Source organism: Eriocheir sinensis, chromosome 50 (genome assembly GCF_024679095.1).
Source record: "Eriocheir sinensis breed Jianghai 21 chromosome 50, ASM2467909v1, whole genome shotgun sequence".
Classification (NCBI taxonomy): Eukaryota; Metazoa; Arthropoda; class Malacostraca; order Decapoda; family Varunidae; genus Eriocheir; species Eriocheir sinensis.
Genome location: NC_066558.1, coordinates 7860551 through 7866684, shown reverse-complemented (window position 1 = coordinate 7866684; position 6134 = coordinate 7860551). Strand labels below are relative to the sequence as shown.

Here is a 6134-nt window from a genome sequence, read left to right as displayed (position 1 = left end):
ATACACGTTACTTAGTGCTGGGGACGTATGTGAAGCCATCCCCATGCCCCCGGCCATAATGCAGATAACAATCGTTACCAAAAGTGAACGCGTTGCAGGTAACACAAAATTCTGTAAGTTCCATGAATGCATCCGCCGGCAGACCTAAATTAAAGCGGCAATTCGGGAATTTACTTGACAAAAAATCAGGGACGTCGAGGGAATCAACATCCCCGAGGAAAAATTCAAATGATTGAGCTTATATATGAAGGCCGTGGGGTTCTTAACATAAGCGGGATATTGTGCCTACGAGGGATGGTAATTTATTTGCAAGATATTTTGAAAGTCTGGACGTGAAGGAGCCGTATTGTGAGATAAAAGGATGAAGTGGAATATTTTATTTGCGAGTTTTTGTTAACTTGAAGATGTACGACAATTTTAGATTTATCTGAACAAAATCGTTGACATCAATATTAGGTACATTCCGTAGTAATTCTTTAAATTTTCTGTTGCCTACCACCTCATTTCTTGACATTTCCAAGGGGCCACAGACAGCTGGTGCAGGAGACGAAGCGTTCACTTACCACTTCATTAGCGATAACTGTTGATTCTGTTATTTTTTCTCTCGCCGCACATCTTTTCCTTTTACGGCGTCCTTCATTTCATTTTTCATATAACTCCCTAGTTATTAAATATTCACTCACTTCATTATTTAATTCATGTTTCCATTAAGTCAAAATTCCTCCTCCTACTCCTTCTCCCGCCTCTGTTCTCTCTTTCCTTATTTTTATGTGTATTCTTCATTTTTCCTCCAAATCTTTGTAATGGTTTAATATTTTACCAACTTCTTATCATACTGCTGCTGCTGCTGTTCCTTCTCCTCCTCCTCCTCCTCCTCCTCCACCTCTTCCTCCTCCTCTTCCTCCTCCTCCTCCCTCTTCCCCCCTCCTCTTCCTCCTCCTCTTCCGTCCTCTTCCCCTCCTCCTCTTCCTCCTTGTTCTCCTCCACCGGGGCATTACAATACAGGTCTACATGTACTTGAACAATTTCACTAAAGTCAATTACTCAAAGCTTTTTGAGCTTCTGCCGAACCGGTGAGCTAAAAATAATGGTAAAAAAATCATATATGACGATGCCGTACAGACATTGGTAGGATTTCTTTCTCAAGAGCAGCGTTAAAGTGCAACAACTTTCATGCAGTTAATGCGGACACTGTCAACACCCCTGAAAGTTACATAATGCAAAGTCAGTGCTTTAATGTCCTCCGCCGGCCACTGAGGAACCTGATGAACTGATTAAATTACTGGAGGGGGCAGCTTCATTATGAACCAACAGGCTTGATGTTGACTTTTTCAATGTTTCCATGTATCTTTCTCCTCCTTCTCCTCCTCCCCCTCTTCTCCCCCTCCTCCTCCGTCTCCTCTCCCTGCTTCTGGAACTTAACCTTCCAAACTCCTCTTAACACAACCACAGCATCCTCCTCTTCCCGTCTCTTCTCCTCAACCCTCTCCGTTTCCTCCATCCTCTCTCCGGGCTCATCCTCCCTCTTCCAACATCCTCTTACCCACACCATAACCATCTCTTCCTCCTCCTCCTCCTCCTAATTTTCCTCCTCCTAATTCTCCTCCTCCTAATTCTCCTCCTCCTCCTCCTCCTCCCTTGCCTATCAGAATTATGCACCGAGCTCAAACCTAACGAAGCAGCCTGGACTCCCTGCATCCTTATTCCTTTCTGCTCCCCTTCCCCTGCATATCTAGTGTGTCCTTCCTTCCTTCCCCATTCTCTGCTCCATCCTTTCTCCCGCGCCATTTTCATGCTCCACTTTCCACCTCACCCTTGCACCTCTTCCCTTCTCCACCCCTCCTCTCCCCGCTCCCCTCCTCCACCTCCAGCCCGATATGTACTACCCCGGCTGCCAAATTACTTTTCATTGTTGTTGTTTTTATGATGATGATTGTTATAGCTTATATCATTTGTTTTATCACTGGCAGAAAAAAAATATCTGATTCCAGTATAATACGAATAAAAAGGATATCGACGATGAGATCAAGCTAACTACATCGTAAATATATGATGGCTCTGTTGTTTGTTATTGCTTTGTATCATAATAAAAAAATCGACTATATTTTTCATTCTATTTCCAAATGAAGAATTATGACGCAAGGGCAATAACATTTTCTCCTTTCGCATCAATAAATCGCTTACTGCAATTCTGAGTTTCCTTTTACTATATTTCCACATTAGCGAAATGATATCAAACAAAGAATGAAATAGAGAACACAAAGGGAAGGGTAAAGAAAAAATAGTATATGGGAAAGGAAGAAACACAATAAGTAAAGGAAGGAAATGTAGAGAGAAAGGAGGAGAGAACAGGTTATGCGAGACCTAGGAGGGAGGGAGGGAGGGAGGGAAATGAGGTAAGACTTGATGAAAGGAGAGGAGATAATGAACGAAAGAGAAAATGAAGTCAGGACGAGAGTGGAGAGAGACGGGAGGGAGGGAGGAGGGAGGGGGAGGGGTATAGAGGTCAGAAAAGGGAGAGAGAGAGAGAGAGAGAGAGAGAGAGAGAGAGAGAGAGAGAGAGAGAGAGAGAGAGAGAGAGAGAGAGAGAGAGAGAGAGAGAGAAACACAATGCTAAAGAAGGAAAACACAGGGAAATAAACAGAGAGGCAGATTCAGGAGGAGAGCTCAGCCTACTTACTAACTAACTTTTACAAGGCCGTAATGGTCCTGTTGTTAAGACCAGCTTTGGAACAACACAGCGCTCTGACCCTGCGAGGCGGCATGTGACAGGCGACAGAATTGGTGACCATCAAAGGGGAGAGGTGGAGAGAGGTGAAATATAGAGTCGTCTGGTGATAGATGTGGAGGGAAGGATATGGCGGTGACGGGCAGGGAGGAGAAGGGAAAGGAAGCGAGGCAGCAGAAGGGGGATAGCAGAAACACGAGAGGGTACATTGTAAAAGGTAGGGAAAAAGAGGTGTAAAGAATAAAAATGAAAGGAAGAAGGATGGGTGAGGAGGAAAGAGAAATCGTATGACAAAAGGAAAAGAAGGGAAAATGAAAATAGACTTATGGAGGCAAGATGGAAATAAAGAAAAGATCGAGGGAAGTTAGATGAAAAAAAATAAATGAAAAAAAAAGGAAAGGGGATTTAGTTTTGAGAAGGGAACATAAGTATGAGAGAAAGGAAGTAATGACGAGAGAATGTATATAAGGCAGGAAGAATATGAAGTGCATATGAATGAAGTTTAGATAAGGAAGTCAGACAAACAAACACCGTAGGAAAAGGAAAGCCGTTATGTAATCTGATGAAATACAGTGATAAAAGTGACAGACGACAGGTAGGGAAAATAAAGGAACCTGAAAGAAGTGAATAACAAAGAAATATATTAGGTAAGGTTAGAAAAGACTTAGATAAACAGGAACAGGAAAGATTGACCATTGGAAGGAAAGGGATATAGGTGCAAAAATTAGGTAAAATGGAAAGAAGGAAGAAATAGGACTTAGAATGAAGGAGCAAAGAAAGAAAGGAAGGAAAAGAATAAGAAAGAAGTTATAAAAAAAGTAAAGGAATTTGAGAGCGAGAGGAACTAAAGAAAATATCCGGGAAAGGAAGAATAAGGAACACATTATAAAAAAAGAAAGTGGGAGGGAAGGAAAGGTCTTCCATAGGAAGGGAAGGCAGTGGCGTAATGGGGAAGGTAAAGTAACAAATATTGGGAAAAAAGGAGGGGAAGGAAGAAGGGTCTGTAAAAATGGAGAGAGGAGGTTGAATGATGAATGAAGGAGAGAGGGAAGGAGTAAGAGAGTGCCACAAAAGGGAGGGAAACAAAGAAGGGTCTGTAAAAATGGAGAGAGGAGGTTAAATGATGAATGAAGGAGGGAGGGAAGGAGGAAGAGAGTGTCACAAAAGGGAGGGAAAGAAAGAAGGATATGTAAAAATGGAGAGAGAAGGTTAAATGATGAATGAAGGAGGGAGGGAAGGAGGAAGAGAGTGCCACAAAAGGGAGGGAAAGAAAGAAGGGTCTGTAAAAATGGAGAGAGGAGGGTGAATGATGAATGAAGGAAGGAGTACGAGAGTGCCAAAAAAGGGAGGGAAAGAAAGAAGGGTCTGTAAAAATGGAGAGAGAAGGTTAAATGATGAATGAAGGAGGGAGGGAAGGAGGAAGAGAGTGCCACAAAAGGGAGGGAAAGAAAGAAGGGTCTGTAAAAATGGAGAGAGAAGGTTAAAGGATGAATGAAGGAGGGAGGGAAGGAGTAAGAGAGTCCCACAAAAGGGAGGGAAAGAAAGAAGGGTATGTAAAAATGGAGAGAGAAGGTTAAATGATGAATGAAGGAGGGAGGGAAGGAGGAAGAGAGTGTCACAAAAGGGAGGGAAAGAAAGAAGGGTATGTAAAAATGGAGAGAGGAGGTTAAATGATGAATGAAGGAGGGAGGGAAGGAGGAAGAGAGTGCCACAAAAGGGAGGGAAAGAAAGAAGGTCTGTAAAATGGAGAGGAGGTTAAATGATGAATGAAGGAGGAGAGGAAGGAGAGAGTGTCACAAGGAGGGAAAGAAAGAAGGGTATGAAAAATGGAGGAGGTTAAATGATGAATGAAGGAGGGAGGGAAGGAACACAAAAGGGAGGGAAAGAAAGAAGGGTATGTAAAAATGGAGAGAGGAGGTTAAATGATGAATGAAGGAGGGAGGGAAGGAGGAAGAGAGTGCCACAAAAGGGAGGGAAAGAAAGAAGGGTATGTAAAAATGGAGAGAGGAGGTTAAATGATGAATGAAGGAGGGAGGGAAGGAGGAAGAGAGTGCCACAAAATCACGAATATGAAGATGAGCAGGCAAGCAGGTGAGATCCTCGTCCTACCATAATGCTTCTCTACTCCTCTCAGCTTTTCCTCTTGCTCCTCCTCTTCTTCTTCTTCCTCCTCCTCCTCCTCTTCTGCCTCCTTGTCTTCCTCCTCGTCATCCTCCTTCTCTTCCTCCTCCTATTCCTCTTACTCCTCCCCAACTTCCTCCACAGGTAAATAGAAAGAGAGGTGTCTGTCCCGTAGAGCACGACTCGTGAATTAAGCAAAGGACGTAAGTGGAGGTGTGAGTGTGTGTGTGTGTGTGTGTGTGTGTGTGTGTGTGTGTGTGTGTGTGTGTGTGTGTTATGTATGTATATCTTACCGTGAGTGATGTGTCTTTGCTTTTAACTTCATTATGTTCACAGTTTGTCTTGCTTATTTTTCGTCTTTTTTCCGTCGGTTCGTCACGTCCCTAATCCGCGGTGATAAGTGAGGCGCCGCATTCTTTCCGAGTGGATGGATATCGCACGTTTCTCTCCTCACCTTTTACTGCTATGTTTCTCTTCATTTCTTAGTCATAAGTTTCATCATTCTTCACTTTTTCCATATCCTCTTCTCCTCCTCTTCTTCGTTATTATAATTTTTCCTGCCGGTGTTTTCCATTTTTATTGCCACGTCTCTGTTGCCTTTTTAAACCTTTTCCGTTTGCTAATTTTTCCATTCTTTGATTTTTTCTCTTTTCCTTTTTTCCGTATTCTTCTGTCTCTGGTGATGGTGGTCTGATTTCATATATTTTCCTTCTTTTCATCATTTTTAATTCGTACTCCTATTTTTTTCTCATATTTCTTCCGCGTTTATTTTTTCTCTTCGTATCAAAATACTGCTGAAAAATTTCTGAATTAAGATTGAACGTTTCAATCAATTAACTGATACTTATACTTCTTCTATAATTCAGAAAATGACATTCAAGTTTCAAAAGTATCTGCAGAAAATAGAAAATATGAATCTCAATTAATTTTACATATGAAGCCCTATATTTGAATATCAGCTTGTGCTCCATAAGCAGCTCCGTAGTCCAGTCGTTTACACGCCTACTCTAGTTACGAGCCCATGGGCGTGTGGTCGAATCCTGGATCGCGCAGTCGGCGTGCAGCCCACCTTGCTATTCATCCTCCCTTTCAGGCTGGTCGATAAACGAGTACCTGTGGAAGCCTGGGAAAGGTAACTGTGGTAGCCTGGAGGTCACACTAGGTTTGTGTCCCCGGGTAATGGGTTATTACCCTTCACAGGCTTAAGGGCCAACGTGACGGAGAAGAGCACGCCGCCACGCGCATCTATAGCGTATGCCCCTGACTTTACCACTACCTTCATAAG

At 42.8% G+C, this 6134-nt stretch overlaps 1 long non-coding RNA gene across 1 annotated transcript; it reads left to right on the top strand.

Annotated features, from left to right (window-relative positions):
- Positions 1–2813: 2813 nt before the first annotated feature.
- LOC126982007 (uncharacterized) lies at positions 2814–5234 on the top strand. Its single transcript, XR_007734451.1, has 3 exons — positions 2814–3750; positions 4115–4462; positions 4622–5234. It is a non-coding gene; the product is annotated as an uncharacterized LOC126982007 (long non-coding RNA).
- Positions 5235–6134: the final 900 nt, after the last annotated feature.